Source organism: Impatiens glandulifera, chromosome 1, assembly GCF_907164915.1.
Source record: "Impatiens glandulifera chromosome 1, dImpGla2.1, whole genome shotgun sequence".
NCBI lineage: Eukaryota > Viridiplantae > Streptophyta > Magnoliopsida > Ericales > Balsaminaceae > Impatiens > Impatiens glandulifera.
The window spans coordinates 111,194,613-111,215,080 of NC_061862.1; positions in this window are offsets into that span (position 1 = coordinate 111,194,613).

Here is a 20,468-nt window from a genome sequence, read left to right on the forward strand (position 1 = left end):
AAACTCGAAAGAAAAAAAAATCACCGAAGTTCAAAGTCGCAAAAAAATGAATAAGAATCTCCGAAGTCTGAAGTCGCGTAAGGAAGAAGATACAAGAAAGTAAAAGTCACGGAAGAAGGAAGACGAACAGTTCAAAACTCAGAAATCGAAAATAGAGAGTGAGAAAGAGAGAGAATGGAGAGGGAGAGATTAAAGAAAATTAAAAATATGTTTTATTTTAATTTAGTCTATCGTAGTTCTTTCCACCGTGGCTGTCAGGTCGTCGGAGGCGTCCCTGCCCTTCTTATCATTTTTCTTATTTTTTTAATATGATATATACAATTTTTTATTTTTTCGCATAATTTAGAATATTTATTTATTTATTTTAGTATAAGTAAGTGATTTGTAATATATATATATATATATATATATATATATATATATATTAAATATTAATTAATAAAATAAAATAAAATAAATAAATAAATTAAGCAATTAAATAAAAAAGATTAATTTGAATTATTCAAACTATATTAAATCCAAATTAAACAATATTATGGATTCAATTACTGATTAAATTAATATAATCTGGATTTAATATGGATCCAATAAAATATATTGGATTTAATCATTTGCCAACTCCTAATTTAAACAAATTTCACAATTCTTATTTTAATTATGCTTCTATTTGTACCATGTGTTAAATACATGACCTTAGATATATTTCAAATTTTCACATGGTTAAATATATAATATGATGTTCCATAATCTATATATCATCTACCTCACATGATTAAGCATTCATTCGATCTTAGATTATAGTTAACAAAAACAAATTAAATGTAAATAAATTATTGATCTTTAAGGGGTGGGGTGTGTTTGATGAGGGGGAATTGGAATTGGAATTGGAATTCTAATTCCAATTTCATGAGAATTGGCATTGAATTACCATTCAATTCCTATGTTTAAAAAAATGATAGAATTGTAATTCAATTTCAATTCCTATGTTTGGAAAAATGATAGAATTGTGGAAAAATGATAGAATTGTAATTCAATTCTAATTCCAATTTTTGTAAAATAAAATATCGGTTCGAAATGTTAACTTTTAAAATATGTTTTCACGTTTTGTCACGTTTAATACGTTTTTGACATTTTTTCACATTTTTACACGTTTTTCACATTTTTCACACGTTTTAACACCTTTTTCACATTTTTCACACGTTTTCACACGTTTTTTACGTTTTCACGTTTTCACGTTTTTCACACGTTTTTCACGTTCTTACGTTTTTTCACACGTTTTTCACATTTTTGGCACATTTAACATGTTTTTGACATTTTTAATATGTTTAACATGTTTTTCACACGTTTTGATAGGTTTAAAACGTGTTAAACCTATCAAAAACGTAAAAACGTGTTAAACATATCAAAAATGTGTTAAATGTGTCAAATAAGTGAAAATTTTGTTAAACATGCCAAAACGTGAAAAACGTGTTAAATGTGTTAAAAATGTGTCAAACGTGTCAAAAACGTGAAAAACATGTTAAACATGCCAAAACGTGTTAAACGTGTCAAAAATGTGGTAAACGTGTCAAAAACGTAAAAAAAATTGTTAAATGTGTTAAAAACGCGAAAACATGTTAAACGTAAAACGTAAAAAAATGTGTTAAATGTGTCAAAAACGTGAAAACGTGTTAAACGTGTCAAAAACGTGTTAAATATGTGAAAAACTTGTTAAACGTGCCAAAATGTGTTAAACATGTCAAAAATGTGGTAAACGTGTCAAAAACGTAAAAAAATGTGTTAAATGTGTCAAAAACGTGAAAACGTGTTAAACGTGTCAAAAACGTGTTAAATATGTGAAAAACTTGTTAAACGTGCCAAAACGTGAAAAACGTGTAAAACGTGTCAAAATGTGGTAAATGTGTCAAAAACGTAAAAAAAACGTGTTAAATGTGTCAAAAATGTGAAAACGCGTTATACATGTTAAAAACGTAAAAAAACGTGTTAAATGTGTCAAAAACGTGAAAACGTGTTAAACACGTCAAAAACGTGTTAAACATGTGAAAAACTTGTTAAACGTGCCAAAACGTGTAAAATGTGCCAGGGTATAAAAAAACGTGTTAAACGTGTCAAAAACGTGTTAAAAACGTGAAAATCATGTTAAACGTGTCAAAAACATGTTAAACGTGTCAAAGACGTGAAAAACGTGTTAAATGTGTCAAAAACGTGTTAAACATGTTAAGGACGTGAAAAACGTGTTAAACGTGTCAAAACGTGTCAAAATGTGTTAAACGTGTCAAAAACGTGTTAAACGTGACAAAAACGTGTTAAACATGCCAAAAACGTGTTAACGTGTTAAAAACGTGAAAATCATGTTAAACGTGTCAAAAACGTGTTAGACGTGTTTAGGACGTGAAAAACGTGTTAAACGTGTTAAACGTGCCAAAACGTGTTAAACGTGTCAAAATATGAAAATATGTTAAACGTGTAAAAAAACGTGTAAAACGTGTTTAATGTGTGAAAAACGTGTTAAACATGTCAAAAACATGAAAAACGTGTTAATTTGGAATTACAATTCCGACCTAAAAAGATAGGAATTGAGAACTATCAAATTACACTATATTGAATTTCATTGTAGTTCTAATTTCAATTCAAATTCTTAATATTAAAGTGTCTAACAAACATAAGAATTGGAATTGGACCTTCCAATTCTAATGCCAATTCCAATGCCAATTCCAGGGTTATCAAACACACCCTAATATTTTTCAAGACCCTAATATTTTTTAAGAGTTGCTTATACATCTTGTAGTTTTCCAATGATTTGCCTTCTTTTTTGTTGCTAAATTAAGAGAAACTCCTATACACTTTTTCTTTCCAATAAATTATTTTGGTCCCAAACAATATGCCCTTTTCGTCCAAAGAGAACATTAGCATTTTTGTTCTTATTCTCTGAATAGCCTAGTTAACACTTCTTGGAGTTTTATGACTCTTGATAGGGAATTTTCTGTCTGGACTTCTTCTCCCCATTTTGCAGCATTTTAAGCGATATATACATATTTGACCAAAGATTTTGTAACATAATTTGTTCATTCACATATCACATCTCTCATCGAGGCCTATTAGAAACTGTAATGGTTTCAACTCTTTATCATCTTGAAATATTTGTGCTTCAATATTACAGTTATCACTAGAATTAATCTTTGACATATACACCAGCAAAATGGTATTAATCCCATCATTTCATCCCAAAGTAGCATTACCTTATAGTAATACTCTTCCAAAACCAACTATCCTTCTTGCACACAACTAATATATCCTTTTGCAAACCATACATTTTTTTTTCAATTATTGCCTTCATAAATAGACTTAACTTCAAGCCATAAATTTGTTGGTGCATTATTGCCTTCATAAATAGACTTAACTTCTGAGTAACTAGAAGTCATAATTCGAAAATCTTTCAATAGATCTTCTCTCTTAAAAAAGTATCTCTAATACCATATGCAATTCCATCCTAATCAAGTTATTATATTGAGAGAAAAGAGATTGTGAGCGACCCTTTAGGATTATATCACTATTCAACTTAAGTCCCAAAACTTTTCAGGTTAACCTATATTTCCTTAAGAGTTAATGAATTGTTCTTAATCATATTTACAACTGTTATCATCTAAACTGCTATTAACAAATAACTATTTATAAGTAATAATTTCATATCAAGCTACTTAGATTCAAGATTTATTCCTTTATATTCATTTTAGCACCAAATTAAAGGTCTCAAAAAATAAAATTTTCATAACTACAACCGAATTTGAGTTGGTTGTCTTAATCATAGGATAACCGGGTTCTTGTGGACTAACTAGAGGAGCAACACGTAAGACTCTATCTTTTTAATACTATCAGGTTTGATCAGATTTATGCATCATGTATTTTGTATGAATAATACTTTGACAATGATGTTTGAAAATCCTACATCTAATGTTTAGATATTTGTTCTGAAATTTAACTTAAAGAATCTAATAATCCAATAAAGATTGCATCCACAAAGATGATATGAAGAAATGAAAGAAGAGTAGGAGTACCACCGCTGGTCAAGATCAAATTCCAAATACTTTTACATCTATATATAGTGACATTTTGAAGAATCCAATGCATTCAGAAGAAAATTATTTTTTTCTCAAAAACGGTTTGTATCATGGAAATATCTTAGGGCTTGTTCTCTTTGGGTTTTTATAAAAACCCAAACCAAATTAATTTTTCAATCAATCACTTCTCACCAATCACATCACTCATTTCATTAACCAAAATACCAAAATACCTTTTAATTTAAATTATTATTTTGTATTTAATTTATATATATATCAATACCCTTTAAATCCTTTTAAAAAAAATAATTATTAACTCCTCAAAATGATCATTCATTATTCAATTTTTCTCTCCAGTTAAGGTACAAGTTTCACCAGCTTCTATTGGTCTCTTAAAAATCCTTTGAAATTTAAAAATAATAACTACAAGTTTATAAGTTTTTAGTATGTGTATAAGCTGATTAGGCTTGAATTTATTGAAATAAATCTAATTTATTAAAGTAATGAATAAATTTAATTTATTAAAAAATGTTAAGTCGTGATTTTTTGTAGATAATAGTATTTTTTGATAAAAATTTAAAATGTATTAATATATAATGATAAAATAAATTTATTTTTTAATATATAAATTAAATAATATAATTAATGAGAGGGATATAATAATGTTTAATTATAGTTGAACTTTTTAAAATTCAACAAAAAAAAACTCTTCTACCTCTACCGAGAGTTCGTTTTAAAAAAAATGTGGGCACAGAAGGTTAAATAAATAGCCCACAAACACTATTAACCATTTAGCTATGCGCAGAATTTGTCGTTTAACGGGCTCGAATCCAAGACCTCTAAAAAAGGCAGAGGATATTCAACTCTTTGTTATCGCTAAGCTACTAGAGGGAATGAGAAATCGTGTTTTAGACCTTCACACCTGGAGCAGACTAGCTTGTTCTTCCCAAATAAGTTTGAATCACGGATCCTCTTCTCTTCCACCTTTCTCCTCTAAATCCTCTACTTTATTTCTTCTTCTAATCCTCTTAATAATGTTTAGTCGAATGAGTTGTTTTTGAATATATATATATATATATATATATATATATATATATATATATATATATATATTTGCAACACCTAAAAATGGTTCACTCAACCATAACTTAACTTTATCTCTAATCTCGTAAAATGAAACGATGAAACAACACTTTTCGGATGTCGTCTTGTCTAGAGTTTGATGAGAAATCAAAATAAAATTTGACTAGATTAAGAATATTCGGTTTTCTTTCTTAGAATTGAGAAAGAATGATGGTGGGTATAAATACGCAAATAAAAGAGATTTTTTTATGATGAAAGTGCTTATTTACACTTGAAAAAGGGCATCGGCATTTTATCCCCGCTTCGGTCTATAAAACGATTTTTACTCTAAACTTTGGGTCATTTTAGAAAATATGATATTTACATTTAGTTTACAACTTATAGATCAGTCCTAGCATGCATTTAAAATGCATCATCAATATCCATGTATCTATTTTTGTATCATTATGTTCCTATCAATCTATCATTCTTCTATGTTTGGTGATATAAAAAATATGAAATAAATTTGTACGCAAGGCTAAACTAGAAATACAACTAGAACAAAGTCACTTGATTTCCTAATGAAAAAGCACAAGTTTTACTCAAATTCAATCAATGAAAGTGCACAAACTTGTTGATTTAAGGTGTCGGAACTAATTTCACCTTTTCAAGTTTGGCTCAAGCTCATTTGTTTATTTAAATTAAATTTAGATCACCACAAAATTCAGCTCAATCGGACCATTATAAGTTAACCGATTAAAAACAACATAAACTTGTTAATTCAAAACTCTCGAACCAATTTTACCATTTTTAAATTTGGCTCGAGCTTAAAGTTCTTATTAGAGATATTTAGTCATCACAAAAAATGAGCTCAATTGGACCATTGGAAGACACCTTCATCACTTAACTTAAATCATGTCTTTTAGAATAGTTGACTCAAAATATTGTTTAACAAAAAGATTCGAACCAAATCTATATATATCTAATGACGTTTAATTAAAATGTTGGAGGTGTACTACACGCTCTTTTTACAATCATTCACAAATCAGGTAATTTCTCTTTCCTAATTTATTTATCTTAATTATTTTCTCTCTCATAATATATATACATATTTATATATATAATTTCTTTCCTAATATATATATATATATATATATATATATATATATTTCAGTATTTTTTCTCTCCTTATCATATAGATATTTATATTTTTTTCACACTTTTTATCAATAATCTTTATATTAAAATATATAATATTACATAACATATTTATTTTTATATTTAATAATAATAATATATATAATAATGCTTAATGTATTAATATGGAGATTTATATACAAACTCATCATATATAATATTACTTTCTCTCCTACTCTATTTTTCTTAATTAAATTATATTAATATTAATTCAAATTTTTCATTAAATATTAATTATAAGACCTTCAACAAAAAAACGTATAATAAAATATTAATTATAAAACCTCCAAGAATTCTCATTAATTTAGTATTAAATATTAATTATAAAACATCTGCAATTAAACCAATTAAATCAGACTTTTCATTTTCTTCTCCACCCAAATATTTTTTCTACTTATAAATAATCTTATATCAACAAAGTCCAACTACAACAACACGTCAACAAACATTGATATTTTCTTCATCCTCTCTCTTACTTTTATTTTCTTAAAAATTGGTTAAAGCAGATGGGGGATATTACATCCGAGAATATTCAACTCGGAGTCTCCATGGATTGTTGAGCACGATTGGATCCTCCAATTCTGGCCAATTACATTGGAAACTGCGTAAAGTTTCAGATAGCAACGATAAAGGTTGCATCTTTGAAAGGGGAGAAAGTTTGGCGATGGCGATGGCGTCGACTGCGATTCTAGAGGCGATTGTAAGATTGGCTAAAGGAGTTGTGAAGGGGTAGACAAATGGTTATCTGATCCAGATTCAGCCTTTGTCTGTCTAAAATTGTATGGCATTGGTGGGTTGATGCGTTTTGAGTTGTATATGGCGGATTTTGAATGGAGTCGGCCGATGAAGGTGGAGATGGTTTCCATTGACACGGCTAGAGTTTTCTTTCTCTGTGATTCTAAAGATGACCAAGGCGGGATTGTTTTTAATTAACATAAGATTGAAGTCAATCTTCTGTGAATGACTTGAAGATATTGGTAATATTTAATAATTTAATTCTCCAACTTATTATAATTATGGATTTTGTGTTATCCTAAATAAATTTTGTATAAGAAATTTTTTTTTGTTTATTATTTTAGTTCTATGTTTAATTGAAATATATATATAAATATATATATATATAACTCAATATTTTTTGATTTTTTTAATTCAAATAAATTGTTTTTTTTATTATCTATTTTTAATGTCTTACACGTCATCAACAATTATAATGTCATCGTATCATATAAAATTACAAATTTCTTTCCTAAAGGTTGACCCGCCCATAAACTTAAAACGGTTAAAAATAAAATTAAAAATGCTATAGGTATGATTCGAACTTGCAACCTAACAAAACAAGTACAACCTTTTAACCAACTAAGCTAATAACACTTTATATTTTAAATTCAACCCAAAATTTGATAAACGCGCGAAATTTTAAAAATATAAGTTCAACTTTTTAACTAACTAATCTATATATATATATATAATGATGCTTAATTTTTAAAATGTCCGGATTGCCGGGTCGAGAGCTATGGTTAATTTGGATATATGTGAGAGTAAATGGATACTTTGGTCGGATTGTGGGTTGACCCGCCCATCAACTTAAAACGGCTAAAAATAAAATTAAAAATGCTATAGGTATGGTTCGATCTTGCAACCTAACAAAACAAGTACAACCTTTTAGCCAACTAGATTAATAACACTTCATATTTTAAATTCAACCCAAAATTTGATAAATGCGTGACATTTTAACAATATAAATTCGACTTTTTAACTAACTAATCTATATATATATAATGATGTTTAATTTTTAAAGTGTCCGAATTACCGGGTCGAGAGATGTGGTTAATTTGAATATATGTGAGAGTAAATGGACGGGACTCAAGTGTGTGGGAGAATCCGATGGAGTTCAAGCCAGAGCGGTTCCTAACGGTTAAAAATAAAATTAAAAATGCTAGAGGTATGTTTCGAACTTGCAACCTAACAAAACAAGTACAACTCTTTAACCAACTAGGCTACAAAGACTTTATATTTTAAATTCAACATCAAATTTGATAAACGCGGGACGTTTTAACATTAATATAAGTTCAACTTTTTAACTAACTAATCTATATATATATAATGATGCTTCATTTTTAAAGTGTCCGGATTGCCGGGTCGAGAGTTGTGGTTAATTTGGATACTTGGGTCGGATTGTGGGTTTACCCATTTTTAAATTTAAAACGGTTAAAAATAAAATTAAAAATGCTAGAGGTATGTTTCGAACTTGCAACCTAACAAAACAAGTACAACTCTTTAACCAACTAGGGTACAAAGAATTTATATATTAAATTCAAACACCAAATTTGATAAATGCGGGACTTTTTAATATTAATATAAGTTCAACTTTTTAACTAACTAATATATAATAATGTTGAATAAATGGATACTTGGGTCGGATTATGTGTTGACCCACCCATAAATTTAAAACGGTTAAAAATAAAATTAAAAATATTATCCGTAATTTTTTTCACGGTTTTTTATATTATGACTCGTGCAAATGCACGGGCTAAATGCTATTGACATAGTGAGTCGATACATGGAGAAGCCTACCACTCTACACCAACATGCAGTAAAACACATTCTTCGTTATGTGAAGGGAACGACGAGCTATGGAATTCAGTTAAGTAGAGGACGAAAAGTTGAATAGCTCATTGGTTTTACTAACAGCGACCTAGCCGGTGACACAGACGATAGAAAAAGTATCGGAGGGATGGTGTTTCATCTCAACAGAAATTTGATCACTTGGCAATCTCAAAAGAAACGAATTGTTGATTTATCTTCATGTGAGACAAAGTTTATGGCGGTTATTGCAGCATCGTGTCAAGGACTTTGGCTGAGAAACTTGTTGAGCGAGGTGCTCGGATGCGATTTGAGGCCGATAACCCTTTATGTCGACAACAAGTTCGCAATAACATTAATGAAGAATCCAGTGTTTCATGGACGTAGAAAACACATCGACACTCGGTTCCACTTAATCTGTGAATGCGTCGAGAACCGACAGATCGTTGTAGAGTTTGTAGGCACTAAAAAGCAGCGTGCAAACATTCTCACTAAGACACTAGCAATAGTCAAATTTTTAGAGATGCGAGAGCTGCTCGGCGTGAAAAATCTCGAACCAAATCAAGCTTACGGGGAGATTATGAGTTTAAACATTAATTGTCAGAAAACTGAAAATCGTAGGCTTTTATTGTCTTTTATACAATTAGGACTTATTTAATTATTAATAGGGCTTCAACATGTAAGTAATTTAGGGTTTTTAAGCTAATTACACCTTTATCTTCTAAAAGTTTTTAGAAAGATCTAATAGTCAAAGTCAATATTTATTTTCATGAAATTGAAAAAAAAATTGATTTCGTTTGGTAAGATTTTATATGTTATTTCATTCTAATTTTTTTTATCTTTATATTTAATATTTTTTAATTATATTTATAAAAAAAAAATCAATTTCTCAAAATTAACATCAACTAAGAATCTGTTAAATTTATTAAAAAAAAACTCTATGCCCAACCAACCCTATAAGGAGAGAATGAGAGTTTTTTTTTTCAATTTTTCATTTTGAATGCAAACATGATTCGGCGATTTTGTCAATCAGACGTTAATTCTTATCGCTTAAACTATTTATTATTTTTTAAATTTAGATATAATCAAACAATCTATCATATAATTTTTAACAATCATTTTCCTTAATTTATTAATTAAAATAATGAATAAAACAAATCAATCACAGAAATTTTGAATCATATATATATGTTGAGGACTTTACAAACAATGGTTTAACATAATATAGCTAGGTCAAGAGTAATTTCATTTTATTCAAGATTTTATTTGTTTGTTCCATCATTTTATTTTAATTCTCATAAAAGGGAAAATCTATTTTCTTTTATGTTTTGTTTATTTTATCTGTTGTTTTATTTTATTTTTTAAAAAATATTTTATCATTAAATATTAATTTCTTGGATGTATATTTATAAAAAAATCAAGATTTTTTTTTTTTTTTATATAATTCAAGGTTTATTCATTTTAATAGATATTTATAATCCTAGGACTGGTTCCAAATTATTTTTGAAATTTTGTCCAAAAATTATTTTTCAATGGAAAAGTGGTTATTTGGATTTTTAATTTGTTAAATTTCTATAATGTCTTTTTTTATTTAAAATTTAATATTCTTAAAGATAAAGTAAGAATATTTTAGTATTAAAATTGATGAAATAAGTAATTTGATGGTTAACATGATAATAATGTGATAAAGAGATAATTTATATAAAAAAAACTGGATAATATCTCAAAAAAAAAACTACACCAAATTAATCAACTCCTTTAAGATATAATTCATTAATATAATTAGGAGAATTTTTGTGCGATACATACGGATAAAAATATAAACAAAATAAATTCAATAAAAAAGTTTATAATAATTTTAAAATATGTTTTTAATGTTTAAATATTTTTAATAAATAATATATTAGAATAATAAAGAATATAACACTATCATTTCACATTTTATTTACTTCGGTAAAATAACTCATCTTCTTACATATCTCTTCACGCATTTTTTTCTCAATGGACCTCTCATTTCGTAACCTTACACTTTCACTTTGGTCAAATAAATAATCTCAAACATTATCAATCTCTTTTTTACCATAACTTTAGCCCACCAATGCTCAATTAATCTCTCATCTAGTGATCATAAAATACTTCGATTAACCAACCATCTCATTCCATATTTATCTACTCATTAAAATTGGACTTCTCATCTCGTGAACTTAACTCTTACTTCGGTCATATAACTAATATTCTCACATATTTTAACCACCAATATCAATTTCTTTCTCAATCGACCTCTTATCTTTTTACCTTACTTTTACTTCGACTAATCAAAATCATCTAATTTCACATTTATCGACGGATTACAATCGACCTCTCATCTCGAAATCTTACTTTCATTTCGTCAAACAACATCGGGTGATTGTTTAGCTAGCTTTCTATGAGAGGCTTTTAACGAGGGACCGAGTCATTAAATATATGAGCATTCCAGTCTCTAGAAAAAAAAATGTCTTCTTTGCGCTAGTGAGAAGGAGTCTATTGATCATATTTTGGGAACTGCTACTTTGTTTATATTCTCTTGGGGAATTTGCTAAGACGATGTGTCTCTTGCACTTTTCGATGGAGTGGTGTGATATAAAGGACATTTCTCTTACCAAGGTGAAAGGTGACCGCTTATTCTCCAATGTATTCAAATGTGGTTTTGCTGCTGTTGATTTGGATAGAAAAAAATGCTAGGCCTTTTACCATGATTAGAAAGGTTTGAAAGAATTTTGTATTTGATGGAGGAGTTTTTATGCATACATGGAGAAGGACTCTATAAATGGACAGAATTGGAGTCTATGCCACAAATGGAAAATATCATTTGAAGAGATTATACATTTAACTAAATACAAGAAGCGTCGATAATAAATTATTTTAGTTTCTATTCATAATGGTGTGTTGTGGGTTATAAATGCGTACCAATCCAATCACTATCTTCCATTTTCCTTTTATTGTCTTTTGAATGATTATAAATGGGAAATTTAACGAAATAACCCTGATAATAGGGTTATTTCCAAATTTAGTATGGGTATGATAAATTTTGCAAATATAACATTTTGCTATGGGGAAAAAATACTTTTACCCTTAATTAAAAATATGCTTTTCTTTATTTCCCAACCCCTTTCTCTCTCCTTCTCCTCATTTTAGTTTCCCCTTTCTCTCAATCTCACCCGACCCTCAAATCTCTGTTTTTCTTCTCCCCTGATGATTCAAGCGAACCCACAAAAACGAAGGAAGTCGATCGATCAACTCCCCGAGACAACGCCATTCGCCTTCATCATTTCAGGTTAGTTTTTTCCGTTTTCCAGTCATTTTCCTTACATTAATGCTGAAATGGAAAAATGGTTTAGAGTTTAAGTTTAGGGTTTTATGGCTGACTAAATCACGTACTGTGTTTATTGTTAGCGCAGCAAGCGAAAATACATTTGTTCTTGCGAAAAATGCATTTGTCGACTGCAAAAATGCATTTGTCGACTGCGAAAAATGCATTTGTCGCCTACGAAAAATGCAATTTAAAGATTTGAATTGGACTAACTAGACTTATCTCATTATTTGCAAACTGGATTGATGAGAGTTAGATGTGGCTTTAATTTCCTCGAGCTTCCCCTCTCCCCGACGTCTGCGACCCTTTGGTTACTTGGTCGTTTGTACAAACAACGTTAGTTTGCTTTCTGACATTGTGATTTACTTATCAGATAACTCAGCACAAGTGAGTATGTCCTTTATGCAGCCTGTTGATGTTGAAGGTCTTGGGTTTGATGACTACTATGAGGTAAGGTACTTTTTTTTAACATCCTAGAAAACAAAGATTTTTTTTTTCGAATTTAATAGAGATAATGAGATGAATGGAAAAATATATCTCTAAAGAGTTTGAATGAGGGGATATATATATATAGTTGTAACTTAAATCATCACAATAAATTAACTTCGGGTTTCTTTCTTTGGAAACTCTTCCTTGTTCTTCACCATTTCTTCTTAACGTACGAAGATGATGATAGAGTATGAAAAAAAATCATTCGCATGACCCTATTTCTTACAGTGATTACAGAAGAGATTAACTATTTCATTGAAAGTTCTACGATTTGTTACAAAAAAAGCTTGATTTTCACTGCTTGCCCCTCACCTCCCATATATAGTGCTCCTCCGTATCTCCTCTTGTTGCAACCTTGAGACCACATCATCGAAAGATGGAAGATTATGCGACATAAGGATCTGAGCGCGGATGAGATCCCAACTCGGATCTAGTGAAGCAAGCAACTGATATATCCCTTCTTTTTCTTGACGTTCTTGCAAGGTATTCTCATCGTTGGTCGGAGGTAAGTACAAGATAAAGTCTTCTTTTTTTCTAGTGAGCTCACCAACAACTTCGGTAACCGACTTCAATCCCTTTTTTAGGGACTGAATTTCAGACTTCAGTTGATATATATACGCATAATTTTGAGTATTTCTATATATTTTCTTGACTGAATCCCATATTTCTACTACTGAATTCTTGCCCAAGAAAAATTCTGAAATTCTCGGTTCCATGGAGTTTAGAAGCCAACTAATGATTTGATAATCATGAGCTTCCCATTCGTCAGCTTTTTTCAGATTATCCTTAGTGGATTTCTCCGTGATAGAATTGGTTTGGTTGATGTTCTAGAAATATGACCAAATTTGAGTCTCATTGCGAGGAATATAGTTGTTGATCGTGCCCAAGAGATGTGTTCTTTTTGTTCAAAAGAATCGAAGTGATCTTCCCGATTGAGTGGCTATTAGAAAAGTTACTCCCAAGAGTAGACATCATCTGACTTTAGAAAAACAAAGATCTTTTGAGATTAAAAAAATGCACAACAAGCAGTGTTGGCATAAAAGAAAAAGAAAATAGGCCGAGATTAATCGTTGTGATACCATGTTGAGAAAGTGAAATGTATTGATATGTATGTTGGTTTTACAAATGGGACTATTTATACAAGAATATAAAAGAGCAATACACAACCCAATGAGAAACTTATACACTTCTCAAGGTAGAAACCTATACACTGCCCAATGAGGACTTATCTCTAATTTAATTTAGTCATTGTTTCCAACATTTGTTTTAAGTATTGAATGTATATGTATTCTACTCAATATTGAAAATTGTCGATGTATATTAAAAATGATAAAAATCATTTAAACACGAGACGTTATGTGTTTATAAGACATTGATAGTTTTCATGTGAAACATTAATACAATTTGTTGGCTAAAATGATTTCATGTGATTTTTGTTCTGGAGAATCTCTGATAGTCAAAAAAAAATTCCATACAAGATTTCGTTATTTAGATGAAACAATATTTATGGTAGAATTCTTATTTATGACATGTGCATGAAAAAATATTTTATTACGAGGAGAATATTGAATCGCTAACTTACTTACTTTTACATGGTCGAGCCAAACTAGTATCTAAAGGTAAAATAATAATGAAATTAATAAGTGATTCCAAATATAGTCTACTCAATGTTAAAATTGAATGATTTAATGAACAATATTTATATCACACATTCAACATTTACTATCAATTATAATATAATTGATACATATATTATTTAAGAATTTAAAATTTTTAAATTCTATTTTCACTAAGAACATCGTAAGCTAAGCTGATAGTTGAGTCGCGTTAACTTATTAAATAAAAACAAATATAAAAAATAAGTATATATAATGAAATAACATTAATAATAATTTTATTAACATAAATTTTATATAATAATTAAAAAAAACAGACTTCATTAAACTCCAACCCAAAATCACATATATAATATACTAATATAATTCACAATATTAATGACATACTTATACAAACTTCATTAAACTAAACTAATGGGAGAGGAATACAAACAACAAATTATAAAATATAAGTATAAACAAAACCAAATCAAAACATGTATAAATTAAAATCCATATAGATCCTAGACTCCTAGTCCTCTTTATATTAAAATTGGTCTCCCTTTCATGCAAGTATTAAGGTTTACATCTCTATAAAATTTTATGATTCCATATTTGTACTTAATTATCTTCGTCTTTTTGCAAGTACACTCTTATAATCTATAATCATAAAAGAACATTTAATAATAGTAACTAAAAAGAAAAAGTTTTAAGAGGGTTTGTGTTTGCTTTCTAAAAATAGTTTGTAATATTAGCGGTGTCAACGTCACGTTATTTTCAAAATAAATTTAAAGTGACCTATCTTTTGAATTAAATGTTTGGTGTACCTTAAATAACTTGAGTAGAAAGAATTTAGCTTTATGTGAGAATGAATGGAAGCATGTAACATGTAAATTACCTCCAAAGAAGTGATGGTGAAGCATCTCATCTAGCATAGTTCATATCAATGGAATATCAACATGTTAATCAAGACTTTCACAAGTTATAACTATGAGGATTGCTACAATCCCCAACATCATGATGAATTTATAGATTCAAATGTCTACCAAATATTACAACTTTTATGTGGAAAGTATGTCAACATTATTTGAAACACTTTTTTCATTATAAGAAGATAGCTCAAAATAATGTGTTGCACTTGTCATGAGAAAGCGGAAACAATTAAGATATCATATTTTGATGTAAGTGATAATTAAAAATCAATTTGGTTAGTATGTGCATAAGGAAAACCATCTATTAGTGGATCCAACTTAGTTTTCAATAATTGATTGAATTTGGTATGAATAATGAGTTTTATTTGTCAACATTATTTGACCCATCATAAATTTTAAGAGCTCGTATCTTTAATACTCTAGCTCAAAATTATTCGGATGCAAATGTTATATTATCAACATTTTGAGTAATTTAGAATCAATTAACTTATCGTCTACCTTTAATTGTCGTTGATACGCAATACATATATTGATGACATATATGTTCAACATTTGAATTTGGAATAAGATATTTGCTTAGGTTTTATTCAGTTGAGGTTATTTTAATAATATAAATTTAACAAAACATCATTTCATTCACTCTCTCATGATTATCTTTCAAATTTATTATAGAGTGATTAATTCATAATACAAGTATGTTTTGAAAAAAAAAAAACTATTAGATGTCAATAGGGAAAGCTATACCAAATTCATGTTGTTTTTTCAAATAAAACAAATAGCTCAATTAAATTTAAATTAACAATACAATTTAATTTACATAAAAGGTAATGATGTAGGTTGAGATTATTCAACCAAATTGAGATAAATGAAATAAAAAGAAAGGGGAGAGAAAGTTGAGATGTCAACATATATTGACTTGGAATAGTAACCCCATTTCATTTATTTGCGGCCAAACTAAGAAAGATACTTTAGTTATCTATTTAATAATTATTTTTTGATTATTTTCAACTATCAAAATCAACTTTTCAATAATAACTAGACTCAACAACCCCAAACTAAACATTTTGATTTCAAATTATGCAAAGGGATCTTGAATCTTATATTAAATATAAACAAATAAATTATATTATTAAATTTAAAATGTAGATTTGATCTATTTATGAGATTTGATTAGTTTACATGTATTATAAATACTATTATTAGATTCTTGTTCTACTGTAGAGATTTTTTTTATATAAGTTGTAAATTAATAAAATTGTTGTAATTTCTATATCAGAAGATTTTTCTCTAAAATATAGCCTTTGAGCTCAATAATTTTGACTATTGTTATTGTCTAATAAAAAATGCTCAACAATTAAAAAATTGTCATTTAGGATTTGTTTCTTGCAATCATATTCAATGATGATTTAGTTTCGAAAGAATAACTTATGCATTAAAATTACTAAATTTATTGATAAATATTTATAAAGTATATAATTTAAGTTTTTTTCTCAAGCAAATTAAATATATTTGTTGGTTTATATTTTGTTTGTATAACTGGTTTAATTATTAAATGAATTTCAACTAAAATCTTACTTAGTTGAGTTTTGAGAAATGATAAATTATTGATTAATATTAAATATCAAAGCTATTATATATATTTATTAAACTACATATTTTATGGAATAAAAGACAATTTAAGATAACAAAATTACTAATATAAATCCTAATTTAGGAGAATCACTTTAAGAATTTGAATTGTATTTAAGTGAAACAGTTAAAATTAGGAAAGTTAATGAACTCTACCAACATTAAAAAGGGACGGGCAAAAAAATCTTTTTACTTAAAAAAAAAAAATTATTCTAATTTCACCCCTCCCTATCACAGGAGGAACATGGATGTGGGTAGCAGATGATCTGAAATCATTAAAAAGGGGTTCATTTATTTGTTGTGTTTGTTGGATTGTACTTGGATCCATTCATGCTTAGTTAGATTTTAACTAGACACAATTTATATTATATTTATAAAATAAAATTTTTCTATAATAAAATGATATTTTTATTAATATATTATAAAATATATTAAAAATTAATATTAATATACATAAATAAATTTAAAACTCTTATAATAAATAAATAAATAAATATATTGACGATGTTATATATATATATATATATATATATATATATATATATATATTTAATTGTGTTTATTAGTGTTTGAGTTAGAGTAGGAGTAAAAGATAAAAATATTATCATTGTCCAATTTCCGCTCAACTATTAGTCAAACTAATCAAATTGAAAAAAATCCTAGAAAATAAAAAAAAAGTACCTTACCTCATAGTAGTCATCAAACCCAAGACCTTCAACATCAACAGGCTGCATAAAGGACATACTCACTTGTGCTGAGTTATCTGATAAGTAAATCACAATGTCAGAAAGCAAACTAACGTTGTTTGTACAAACGACCAAGTAACCAAAGGGTCGCAGACGTCGGGGAGAGGGGAAGCTCGAGGAAATTAAAGCCACATCTAACTCTCATCAATCCAGTTTGCAAATAATGAGATAAGTCTAGTTAGTCCAATTCAAATCTTTAAATTGCATTTTTCGTAGGCGACAAATGCATTTTTCGCAGTCGACAAATGCATTTTTGCAGTCGACAAATGCATTTTTCGCAAGCGACAAATGTATTTTCGCTTGCTGCGCTAACAATAAACACAGTACGTGATTTAGTTAGCCATAAAACCCTAAACTTAAACTCTAAACCATTTTTTCATTTCAGCATTAATGTAAGGAAAATGACTGGAAAACGGAAAAAACTAACCTGAAATGATGAAGGCGAATGGCGTTGTCTCGGGGAGTTGATCGATCGACTTCCTTCGTTTTTGTGGGTTCGCTTGAATCATCAGGGGAGAAGAAAAACAGAGATTTGAGGGTCGGGTGAGATTGAGAGAAAGGGGAAACTGAAATGAGGAGAAGGAGAGAGAAAGGGGTTGGGAAATAAAGAAAAGCATATTTTTAATTAAGGGTAAAAGTATTTTTTCCCCATAGCAAAATGTTATATTTGCAAAATTTATCATACCTATACTAAATTTGGAAATAACCCTATTATCAGGGTTATTTCGTTAAATTTCCCATTTATAATCATTCAAAAGACAATAAAAGGAAAATGGAAGATAGTGATTGGATTGGTACGCATTTATAACCCACAACACACCATTATGAATAGAAACTAAAATAATTTATTATCGACGCTTCTTGTATTTAGTTAAATGTATAATCTCTTCAAATGATATTTTCCATTTGTGGCATAGACTCCAATTCTGTCCATTTATAGAGTCCTTCTCCATGTATGCATAAAAACTCCTCCATCAAATACAAAATTCTTTCAAACCTTTCTAATCATGGTAAAAGGCCTAGCATTTTTTTCTATCCAAATCAACAGCAGCAAAACCACATTTGAATACATTGGAGAATAAGCGGTCACCTTTCACCTTGGTAAGAGCAAGGTCCTTTATATCACACCACTCCATCGAAAAGTGCAAGAGACACATCGTCTTAGCAAATTCCCCAAGAGAATATAAACAAAGTAGCAGTTCCCAAAATATGATCAATAGACTCCTTCTCACTAGCGCAAAGAAGACATTTTTGTTTCTAGAGACTGGAATGCTCATATATTTAATGACTCGGTCCCTCGTTAAAAGCCTCTCATAGAAAGCTAGCTAAACAATCACCCGATGTTGTTTGACGAAATGAAAGTAAGATTTCGAGATGAGAGGTCGATTGTAATCCGTCGATAAATGTGAAATTAGATGATTTTGATTAGTCGAAGTAAAAGTAAGGTAAAAAGATAAGAGGTCGATTGAGAAAGAAATTGATATTGGTGGTTAAAATATGTGAGAATATTAGTTATATGACCGAAGTAAGAGTTAAGTTCACGAGATGAGAAGTCCAATTTTAATGAGTAGATAAATATGGAATGAGATGGTTGGTTAATCGAAGTATTTTATGATCACTAGATGAGAGATTAATTGAGCATTGGTGGGCTAAAGTTATGGTAAAAAAGAGATTGATAATGTTTGAGATTATTTATTTGACCAAAGTGAAAGTGTAAGGTTACGAAATGAGAGGTCCATTGAGAAAAAAATGCGTGAAGAGATATGTAAGAAGATGAGTTATTTTACCGAAGTAAATAAAATGTGAAATGATAGTGTTATATTCTTTATTATTCTAATATATTATTTATTAAAAATATTTAAACATTAAAAACATATTTTAAAATTATTATAAACTTTTTTATTGAATTTATTTTGTTTATATTTTTATCCGTATGTATCGCACAAAAATTCTCCTAATTTTATTAATGAATTATATCTTAAAGGAGTTGATTAATTTGGTGTAGTTTTTTTTTTGAGATATTATCCAGTTTTTTTTATATAAATTATCTCTTTATCACATTATTATCATGTTAACCATCAAATTACTTATTTCATCAATTTTAATACTAAAATATTCTTACTTTATCTTTAAGAATATTAAATTTTAAATAAAAAAAGACATTATAGAAATTTAACAAATTAAAAATCCAAATAACCACTTTTCCATTGAAAAATAATTTTTGGACAAAATTTCAAAAATAATTTGGAACCAGTCCTAGGATTATAAATATCTATTAAAATGAATAAACCTTGAATTATATAAAAAAAAAAAAAAAAAAATCTTGATTTTTTTATAAATATACATCCAAGAAATTAATATTTAATGATAAAATATTTTTAAAAAAATAAAATAAAACAACAGATAAAATAAACAAAACATAAAAGAAAATAGATTTTCCCTTTTATGAGAATTAAAATAAAATGATGGAACAAACAAATAAAATCTTGAATAAAATGAAATTACTCTTGACCTAGCTATATTATGTTAAACCATTGTTTGTAAAGTCCTCAACATATATATATGATTCAAAATTTCTGTGATTGATTTGTTTTATTCATTATTTTAATTAATAAATTAAGGAAAATGATTGTTAAAAATTATATGATAGATTGTTTGATTATATCTAAATTTAAAAAATAATAAATAGTTTAAGCGATAAGAATTAACGTCTGATTGACAAAATCGCCGAATCATGTTTGCATTCAAAATGAAAAATTGAAAAAAAAAACTCTCATTCTCTCCTTATAGGGTTGGTTGGGCATAGAGTTTTTTTTTTAATAAATTTA